Raw genomic sequence first — 8,530 nt, 5'->3', positions numbered from 1 at the left:
GGAGGAGAGTGTGCTCCGGAGGTATTGCACGGAAATGTTTGTACTTTGGTTCTTGTTCTAGCTTCAATTAAATATGCCTTTATAAAAACTAATTGGTACTAATTGGTTAAATGGAACTGGGGATCTTACCATTGGTGACTCACAGTAAGGGGGGGGAACCACATTAGAATGGAGGTAATAGTATTAGAGAAAGAAAAACCCCAACCCTAGAGGGACCACCCCCCTAGAACTCCGAGGGGGAGATGTAGCTGGCCTGGCTCTGGGATAGGTCGGCCAGAGAATAGTCCTAGATAGGTAGGAAGATAGCGAGATAGATACATAGATAGAGCATTTATTAATTGTATACTGTGTGCCAGGAAATGTGCTAAACACTGAAGAAGCAAATGCAAACAAGCTAGACAATCCCTACCCTTAAGAAGCTTACATTCTAATGGGGAGCTAGAAAGGGGGGAGGGAGAAAGAAAGGGTGTGAAGGCAAGTTAAGGCAAAAGCTCATCTATCAGAGCCCTGCATCCCAGGGTGCGTCCCATAAATGAGATAAAGGTGATGACTAGAGTGTAGGGAGCATCCTACATAGATGGCCAAGAAGTGGCATCTGTAATGATCCGACTGAAGTTTTTATAAGTATTAATTTTAGTCATCCAGAAATGTATATTGCATTTATAACATTGTTAATTTCTGTAGAACCAAGTGCCCCTTGTAATGTTATTTCATCTGATCTCATACTAGGTGGAGGTATGCCTGAAAAGTATTCTAAAGTTCAATGTACATGGTTCATAGTTATGTTTCATTCTGGCTCACCTGCACCATTGCTCTCTTTTATTAACATGGATGAATAAGAGTTGATTGCATGGGGTTTCCAAACCCACTTTCTCTCTATCACGGCCAATTGTGATTGAGTCGTTTTTCAGGCATGTCTGACTCTTCATGACCCCATTTGGGGTTTTCTTGGCAGAGATATTGGAGCGATTTACCATTTCCTTCTCTGGCTCACTTTACAGATGAGGAAACTGAGGCAAACCAGGGTTAAATGACTTGCCCAGGGTCACATAGCTAGTAAGTACCGAGGCCATATTTGAATCCAGGAAGATGAGTCTTACTGACTCCAGGCTAGGCACTCTATCCATTGCGCCCCCTAGCTGCCCAGCCTAAGTAGTAATAATTATAGGAGCATTGATTTAGATTTGGAAAGGATCTTGGAGATAATCTAATTCAACCCTCTTGTTTTACATATGAGGAAACTGAGGCCCAGAGCCAAGACTCAAACTGAAGTTTCCTTATTCTGATTCCAGTGCTCTAAGGCTCCAAAAAAAGAAGCAAGAAGAGCTCAACAGCACCCATCCATTGTTCTCTATTCTGGGGGACCCTCTGGCTAGGCAGGTTTTCGATATGAGGCTACCATCCAGGCCTCTCAGCAAGGGTTATGGGTAACCCCAGGTTTTATCCTACTGAAAAAAGGTTTTTTGAATGTAATTGCTTTATTCTGAACTTAAACACCAACTAAGAGATGACATTTCCACATGCATAGTAGAATAGAAAAAGAAACTTTGAATCTCTCTTATGCACAGCTTGTTTTTAAAGTTTTTAAAGTCACCATATGACTTTAAAGCTTTCCTGATTGTTATTCCTTCTGTCCATTTAAAAAAAAGTGCGCCCAGTGACCCTCTTTTCTTTATTACTTTTTTTGGTCTACTCTGTCCCTACCTGACCCCCTTTCCTCTTATCTCCCCATTACCCAGTTGAGAAAAACAAAATCTTTGTAATAGGTAAGCACAGCCAAGCAAAACAAATTCCCATGTTGGCCACGTCCAAAAATGTACATCACCTTCTGCACCCTGCTTCCATCATGAGTCCTTTAGAATTGTGGTTGATCACTGCATTAATTAGAGTTTTAAAGTGTCCATCTTTACAATGCCATGCTTATGGGCGAGACAGACCCCACACCCACAGAGTGTCTACATCAGGATGTCTCCTACAGAGAGGGTCAACCTGACCTTTTTACCTAGCTCTGCTGCAGGCTTCAATACACTCCCTATACAAACATTGTGCTTTTTTTTCCCTCAGCGTGGAGGCAAGTCATTTCAATGCTGTCTACAGGTTTCCTGCTGCCACCCAGTGGACATTGCCTCGCATGGTTTTGCTTCAATGCTGGAAGACTTCGGAGGTGGCTAGTGCAAACCTCTTCATTCAATAAGTCAGAAAATTGAGGACCAGAGTGATTTAATGAGGGTCACACAACCAGTAAATGACAAAACTGAGGACCTAGTCTCCTATGAAAAATGCACTCTGGGATTTACCCTATCAATCAAGAAATCAACAACCATTTATTAAGTGCCTACTATGTACCGGGCACTGTTAGTCACAGAGGGAGGAGACAAACATTTATTAAGCACCTACTACGTGCCAGACGTTGTGCTAAGCAGTTCACAAATATTATCTCATTTGATCCACACAACAATCCTGGGAGGTAGGTGTTATTATTATTCCCATTTTACAGTTGAGGAAACTGAGGTTGAAGTTAAATGACCTCTTCAGGGTCACACAGCTAGTAAGTGTCCAAGGCTTTATATGAACTCAAGTCTCTTCTGACTCCAGGTCCAGCAATCTATCCACTGGATCACCTAGCTGCCTCAGGAATAAAAAATGCAAAGAATGAAGAAATCCCTATTCTTTAATATCATCATTATCATTATGGGCAAGGCAATCAGGGTTAAGTGACTTGCTCAGGGTCACACAGGTCATAAGTGTCAAGTGTCTAAGGCTAGACTTGAACTCAAGTTCTCCTGACTGCAGGGCTGGTGCTGTACCCACTGCGCCACCTGGCTGCCCCAATTCCTGTTTTTTAGAAGCTTATGTTCTATCAAGGGAATAATATACATACATACATACATTCATACATACATACATACATATATGTGTGTATATATACACATATATATATATACACATATACACACATACAGAATAAATACAAATAAAGTAAGCTAAATAAATAAAAGGTGGTTGCAGAGAGAAGGCACCAGCAATTGAGGGGGGTTCAGGAAAGACTTTATTTCAGAAGGTGGTGCTTGAGCTGTTTCTTGAAGGAAGAAAGGAATTCTATGAGTTGGAGGTGAGGAAGGAGTACATGTTAGGGATGGAGATGGCCATTGCAAATGCATAGAGATAGGAGATGAAGTGTTGTGTCTGAAGAACGGAGAGAAGACCTGTACAGGAGGATGCTAGAGTGTGGGAAGGGGAATAATATATGTGAGCAGTGAGTAGTGAGTAGTGAGTGAAAAGAGATGTCAAGGATAGCACCAAAGTTGTGAGACTGGGTGACTGGGAGGGTAGTATCCATGGCATAAGCTGGAAGGTTTAGAAGAAAAGCAGATTTTAGGGGGGAAATGAGTGGGTTCATTTTTGGATGTGTTAAGTTTGAGAGGCAAAAGTTTGAACTGGAGAACGGGTGACACGAGATAAGCTCAGGAGAGAGGTTAGGGCTGGATGCATGGATCTGTCAGTCACCTGTCTAGAGGTGACAATTAAACCTATGGGAGGTGATGAGGCTACTAAAGAAACTGCAGAGAGGGCGGAGAAAGTGAGAAGATACAATGATGATCCAGTAAGGAGACTGAGAAAGAACAGTCAGAGAAGAAGTAGTAGAACCAGGGGGAGAAGTGTCATGAAAAGCCAGAGAAGAGGGAGGGAGGGTCAGATGCAGCAGAGAAGTCAATAAGGGTCACGACTGAGAAAAGACCGTCAGACTTGGTGAGTGACAGGATCACTGGGACCTTGGGAAAGAGCAGCTTTAGTAGAAGGATGAGGTTGGAAGGTGGATCACAAAGATTTGAAGAGTGAATGACAGGAGGGCAGGTGAGGCAAGGATGGTAAATAGCTTTTTTTTTTCTAGGAGATTGGTTGAGAAAGGGAGGACAGATAAAGGTCAATAGCTTGAGAGGATGTAGGCTCCAAGGTTTTTTAAAGGATGGAAAGACTCGGGTATGTTTGAAATCAGTAGGGAAGTAAACAGTATGTAGGAAGAGGCTGAAGATTCAAGAGAGTGGGGATGATTGTAGGGGGCGATCTGCTGGAGAAGATGGCAGGGGATGGGGATCAAGGGCCATGTTTCTTTGGCAAGGAAACGCGCTTGTCTTCTTTTATCTCTGTAGGAATGGTGTTGGAGGCTCTTCTCTAAGCTAGTAGCAATCACATTCCATTAGACCCCTGGACAGGATTTTCAGGAACATCAGGACCTCTCCTCCTTTAAAACCCTAAAGGACCCTCTGTCCCCATACACAACCCATTGCCTCATTTTGGGGAGTGGGGACAGGGAGGAAAGGGAGGAATAGATCCTGCTTCATTCAGGAATTTCATCAGAGTCTATTGGTTCATATATCATTACTTTATAACCATCCAAGTAAAAGAGGCTCTTGGAGTTGGGAGGACCACATCAGATCACTGAACTTTTCAGAGCTCCAGTCAGTTCTGTGTGATTAGAAGTTGTAAAGAAGTGGTTAATCAGTCTACCTAAGGGGAGTTTCCACCTATGTAATCACAAGTCTAAACCAAACCCAAAATAAAACAAAACAACTCAGTCATGCAAAGTAAATGTCCAAAGGAGCAAACAAAATCATAAATAATACTGGATACTCCAAACTATTTATTATCTGCTGCAAAAGGTAGAGGAAAGGGGATAGACAAATACTTATATAGCACCTACCGTATGCCAGGTCTGGGACAGCAAGGTGGTACAGTGGATAGAGTACCAGGCCTGGAGTCGGGGGGACCTGAGTTCAAAAACCATCAGGAGAAGAAAAGCACAAACCACTTCAGTATCTTTGCCAAGAACTTCAAACGGGGTCATGAAGAGTCAGACATGACTGAAGAACGGTGTGTGCCAAGTACTGTGCTAAAGAGCTTTACGAGTATTATCTCATTTGAACCGCACAACTTTTAGAGGTAGGTTCTGTTACGACCCCCCATTTTACAGTTGAGAAAATTGAGATAGACAGAGTGATTTACTCAGAGTCACAAAGCTCTTAAGTGTCTGAGGCTGGATTTGAATTCAGGTCTCTAAACTCCAGATCCAACACTCTATCCATTGAACCACCACATAGTGTGTTTCTGTTTAGTTGTTTTTCTCCTGGGCAGAGATACTGAAATGGTTTGCCATTTCCTTCTCCAGCTCATTCTCCAGCTGAGGAAACTAAAGCAAACAGGGTTAAGTGACTTGCCCAGGGTCACACAGCTAGTAAGTGTCTGAGGCCATATTTGAACCCAGGAAGATGAGTCTTCCTGACTCCAGGCCCAGAACTCTAACAATTGCACCACCTAGCTGCCTAGTAGTGTCATAGAAACTTCAATTAAAGAATAGCCATCACATTTTGCTTTGCTTCCAAGTCACTTTTTCTCATCACTTTTTCTTCTGTGTATATTATCGGATTTTGTTAACATATATTTTAAATTTTTAAAAAAATTAAAATATTTTAAAAATAATATATATTTTAAAATATATAGAGTCAGAGGCAATATATTTGTTGTTGTCCCAGTCTTGCTTTCTTCACTCTGTATCACTTCACGTAAATCTTTCCATATTTCTTTGTATTCTTCATGATTACAGCATAATGATGACCCATTACACTGATATAACAAAAATTATTTAGCTCTTCCCCAGTCAACAAGGAGGAGGCATCCAGGTACAATGGAAATGGCCTTGAGGTTGGAGACAGAAGACTCGGGTATAGATTCTAGGTCTTTTACTCACTCTCTGTGTGACCTTGGATATTTCCTTGACCTCTCTGGGCCTCTTTCCTCATCTGTAAAATGAGGGATTTGTCCATATTCCTGACTTCAGATTCTATGAGATGTTTTCAGGTTTTTGCTATTGTAAGTAATGAGTATTTTTGTACAGAGAGTTCTTTTCTGTTTCCTTCCCTCCTTGCTAATAATATCCTTGAGCGGTTACTGAGGCACATCCAGGCCTCCTGGCAGGAATATGGGCAATCCTGGTATAGTCCTAATAGTGGATTTGCTGGGTCAAAGGGTCCAGTCAGTTTTGTAACTCTTACTGCAGCTTGCTAGATAGCTTTCCAAAAAGATAATATCAATGCGCAGTTCTACCAGCAGTGTGATAGTATGTCTAGTTTCCCAAAGCTGTGCTAATGTTGGATTTTGTGGGGGTTTTTTAACCATATTTGTCCATTTTTGGTTGTTAGGTGGTATTTCAGAGTTGTTTTAGTTTGTGTTTATTTGACTATTGGAGTTCGAACAGCTAGTTATTTTTTTTTAATTAAACATTTTTGAATTTTAAATTCTCCTCTTTCTTATCTCCTCCCTACCCATTGAGAAGGCAAGAAATATGATATCAATTATACATGTGAAATTACGTAAAACATATTTCCATGTTGCAAAAAAAGTAAGAAAAATAAAGTAAGAAAAATTATGCTTCAATCTGCATTCAGCTTCCATCAATTCTTTCTCCGGATAGCATTTTTCATTATATGTCCTTCAGAACTGTCTTGGATCATTGTATTGATCAGAATAGCTAAGTCATTCATGGTTGATTACTGTACAATACTGCTGTTACTATATACAATGTTCTCCTGTTTCTGCTCACTTCACTTTGCATCAATTTATACAAGTCTTCCAAGCTTTTTTCTGAAACCATCCTATTTGTCATTTCTTTTTCTTTTTTTAGGCAATTAGGGTTAAGTGATTTGCCCAGAGTCACACAGCTAGTAAGTGTCAAGTGTTTGGTCTGAGGTTGGATTTGAACTCAGTTCCTACTAACTTCAGTGCTCTATCCACTGCGCCACCTAGCTGCCCCTTGCTTGACATTTCTTATAGCACAATATTATTCCATTGCAAACATATACCACAATTTATTCAGCCATTCCTCAAATGACGGGCATCCTCTCAGTGTTCAATTCTTTGCCACCACAAAAAGAGCAGCTGTAAATATTTTTGGTACATATAAGTCTTTTTCCTTTTTCTTTGATCCCTTTGGGATACAGACCCAGCAGCGGTATCGCTAAGTCAAATAGTATACACAGTTTTATAGCCCTTTGGTATAGTTCCAAGTTGTTCTTGGTTTGATCCAAATTGGATCATGAACAGCTGGTTATTGGCAAATTTTGTTTCTTCCCCTGAAAAATATTTGTTCATATTCCTTATCCCTTGGGAATAGAATTGATTTTTATTTTTAAGATTGTGCCAATTCCTTATAGATTCTGGATATAAGATTTATATCAGATATGTTTACCATATTTTCTCCCATTTGTTTTTTCAGTTATGGAAACTTTTTTTAGAATAAAATCTCATAATTTCTTCCATGTTCAATAAATAAGATTTCTTCCTCTTTTTCACAGTGGTGATAAAAATCATTCTCTTTTCTTTTAGTTTTTATTGTATTGTTTAAAAAAATGTAAATTATTGAGCCATGTGGAATTTCTTGTATGCTATCACAGATCTGGTAGTCACGTGACAATCCAGGATTCTAGTCTCTGGGATAAGAACTAAAAAAGAATACTTCATTTTGATAAAAAGCCTCTCTCATTAATCTCAAACTACTCAACCGTTGGCTCTGTAGTTATTCAAAATTCCAATTGGAACCAACATGCATTTATTAAGCACCTACTATATACAAGTAGTCAATTTGTGCTCCAGTCATTTTCTTGTGTGTGTGTGTGTGTGTGTATGGTTTTTTTCCTTTTTTTTAGGCAATTGGGGTTGACTTGCCCAGGGTCACACAGGTGGTAAGTGTCAAGTATTTGGTGTGAGACCAGATTTGAATTCAGGTCCTCCTGACTTCAGGGCTGGTACTGTATCCACTGCACCACCTAGTTGCCCCTGTGTTTTTTTTTAGTCGTTTTCTTTAATTGACAGTTTCCTATGCAAGTTTTTATGTGTGTGTGTATTAGCTTTCTACTCCTCCAACCAGCACTTGAACTCTGACCCTTAGAACCACGGACTCTTGGTGGTGACCTTTTAGATTAGCTTGTCTAGTCCCTTACTATTCCACTTTACAGTCATCTTCAAACCACACTGCCATCCATATGCCTTCCTGTCATGCCTCCTCCTCCAACTCTAGCTCCTCCATATGTATCATCTTTCCCCATTAGAATGGAAGCTCCTTGAGGGCAGAGGCTATTTGGATTGATATATTTGTATCCCCATCACTTAGCACAGTGGTGCCTGGTACTTACTTAGTAAATGCTTAATAAAGGCTTTTTAAACAATTTATTCACGTATCATATTACTCCCATCTGAGTGTGGGTTCCAGGAGAGTAGGTATCTATCTCCCCCATCAGACTGGTTTCTCTTGGAGGGAAGCACTATTCATCAATTGAGCATCAATTCAATGAAATAAATTCAAGAAGTATTGTTAAAGTGTCTACTGTCTTCGAGGAACTGGACCAAGCCTTGGAAATACAATGATAAGAATGAAAAAGTTCTTGTTCTCAAGGAGCTTGCCTTCTATTGGGAAGACTCAACGTGCAGATAGTTTGTTCTTTAAATGTTCGTGTTTAAATGATCCAAGATAATGCCA

Source organism: Phascolarctos cinereus, unplaced genomic scaffold (genome assembly GCF_003287225.1).
Source record: "Phascolarctos cinereus isolate Bilbo 61053 unplaced genomic scaffold, phaCin_HiC Scaffold_5;HRSCAF=322, whole genome shotgun sequence".
Classification (NCBI taxonomy): Eukaryota; Metazoa; Chordata; class Mammalia; order Diprotodontia; family Phascolarctidae; genus Phascolarctos; species Phascolarctos cinereus.
The sequence above is the reverse complement of the archived record's forward strand: the minus strand, read 5'-3'. Positions refer to the sequence as shown.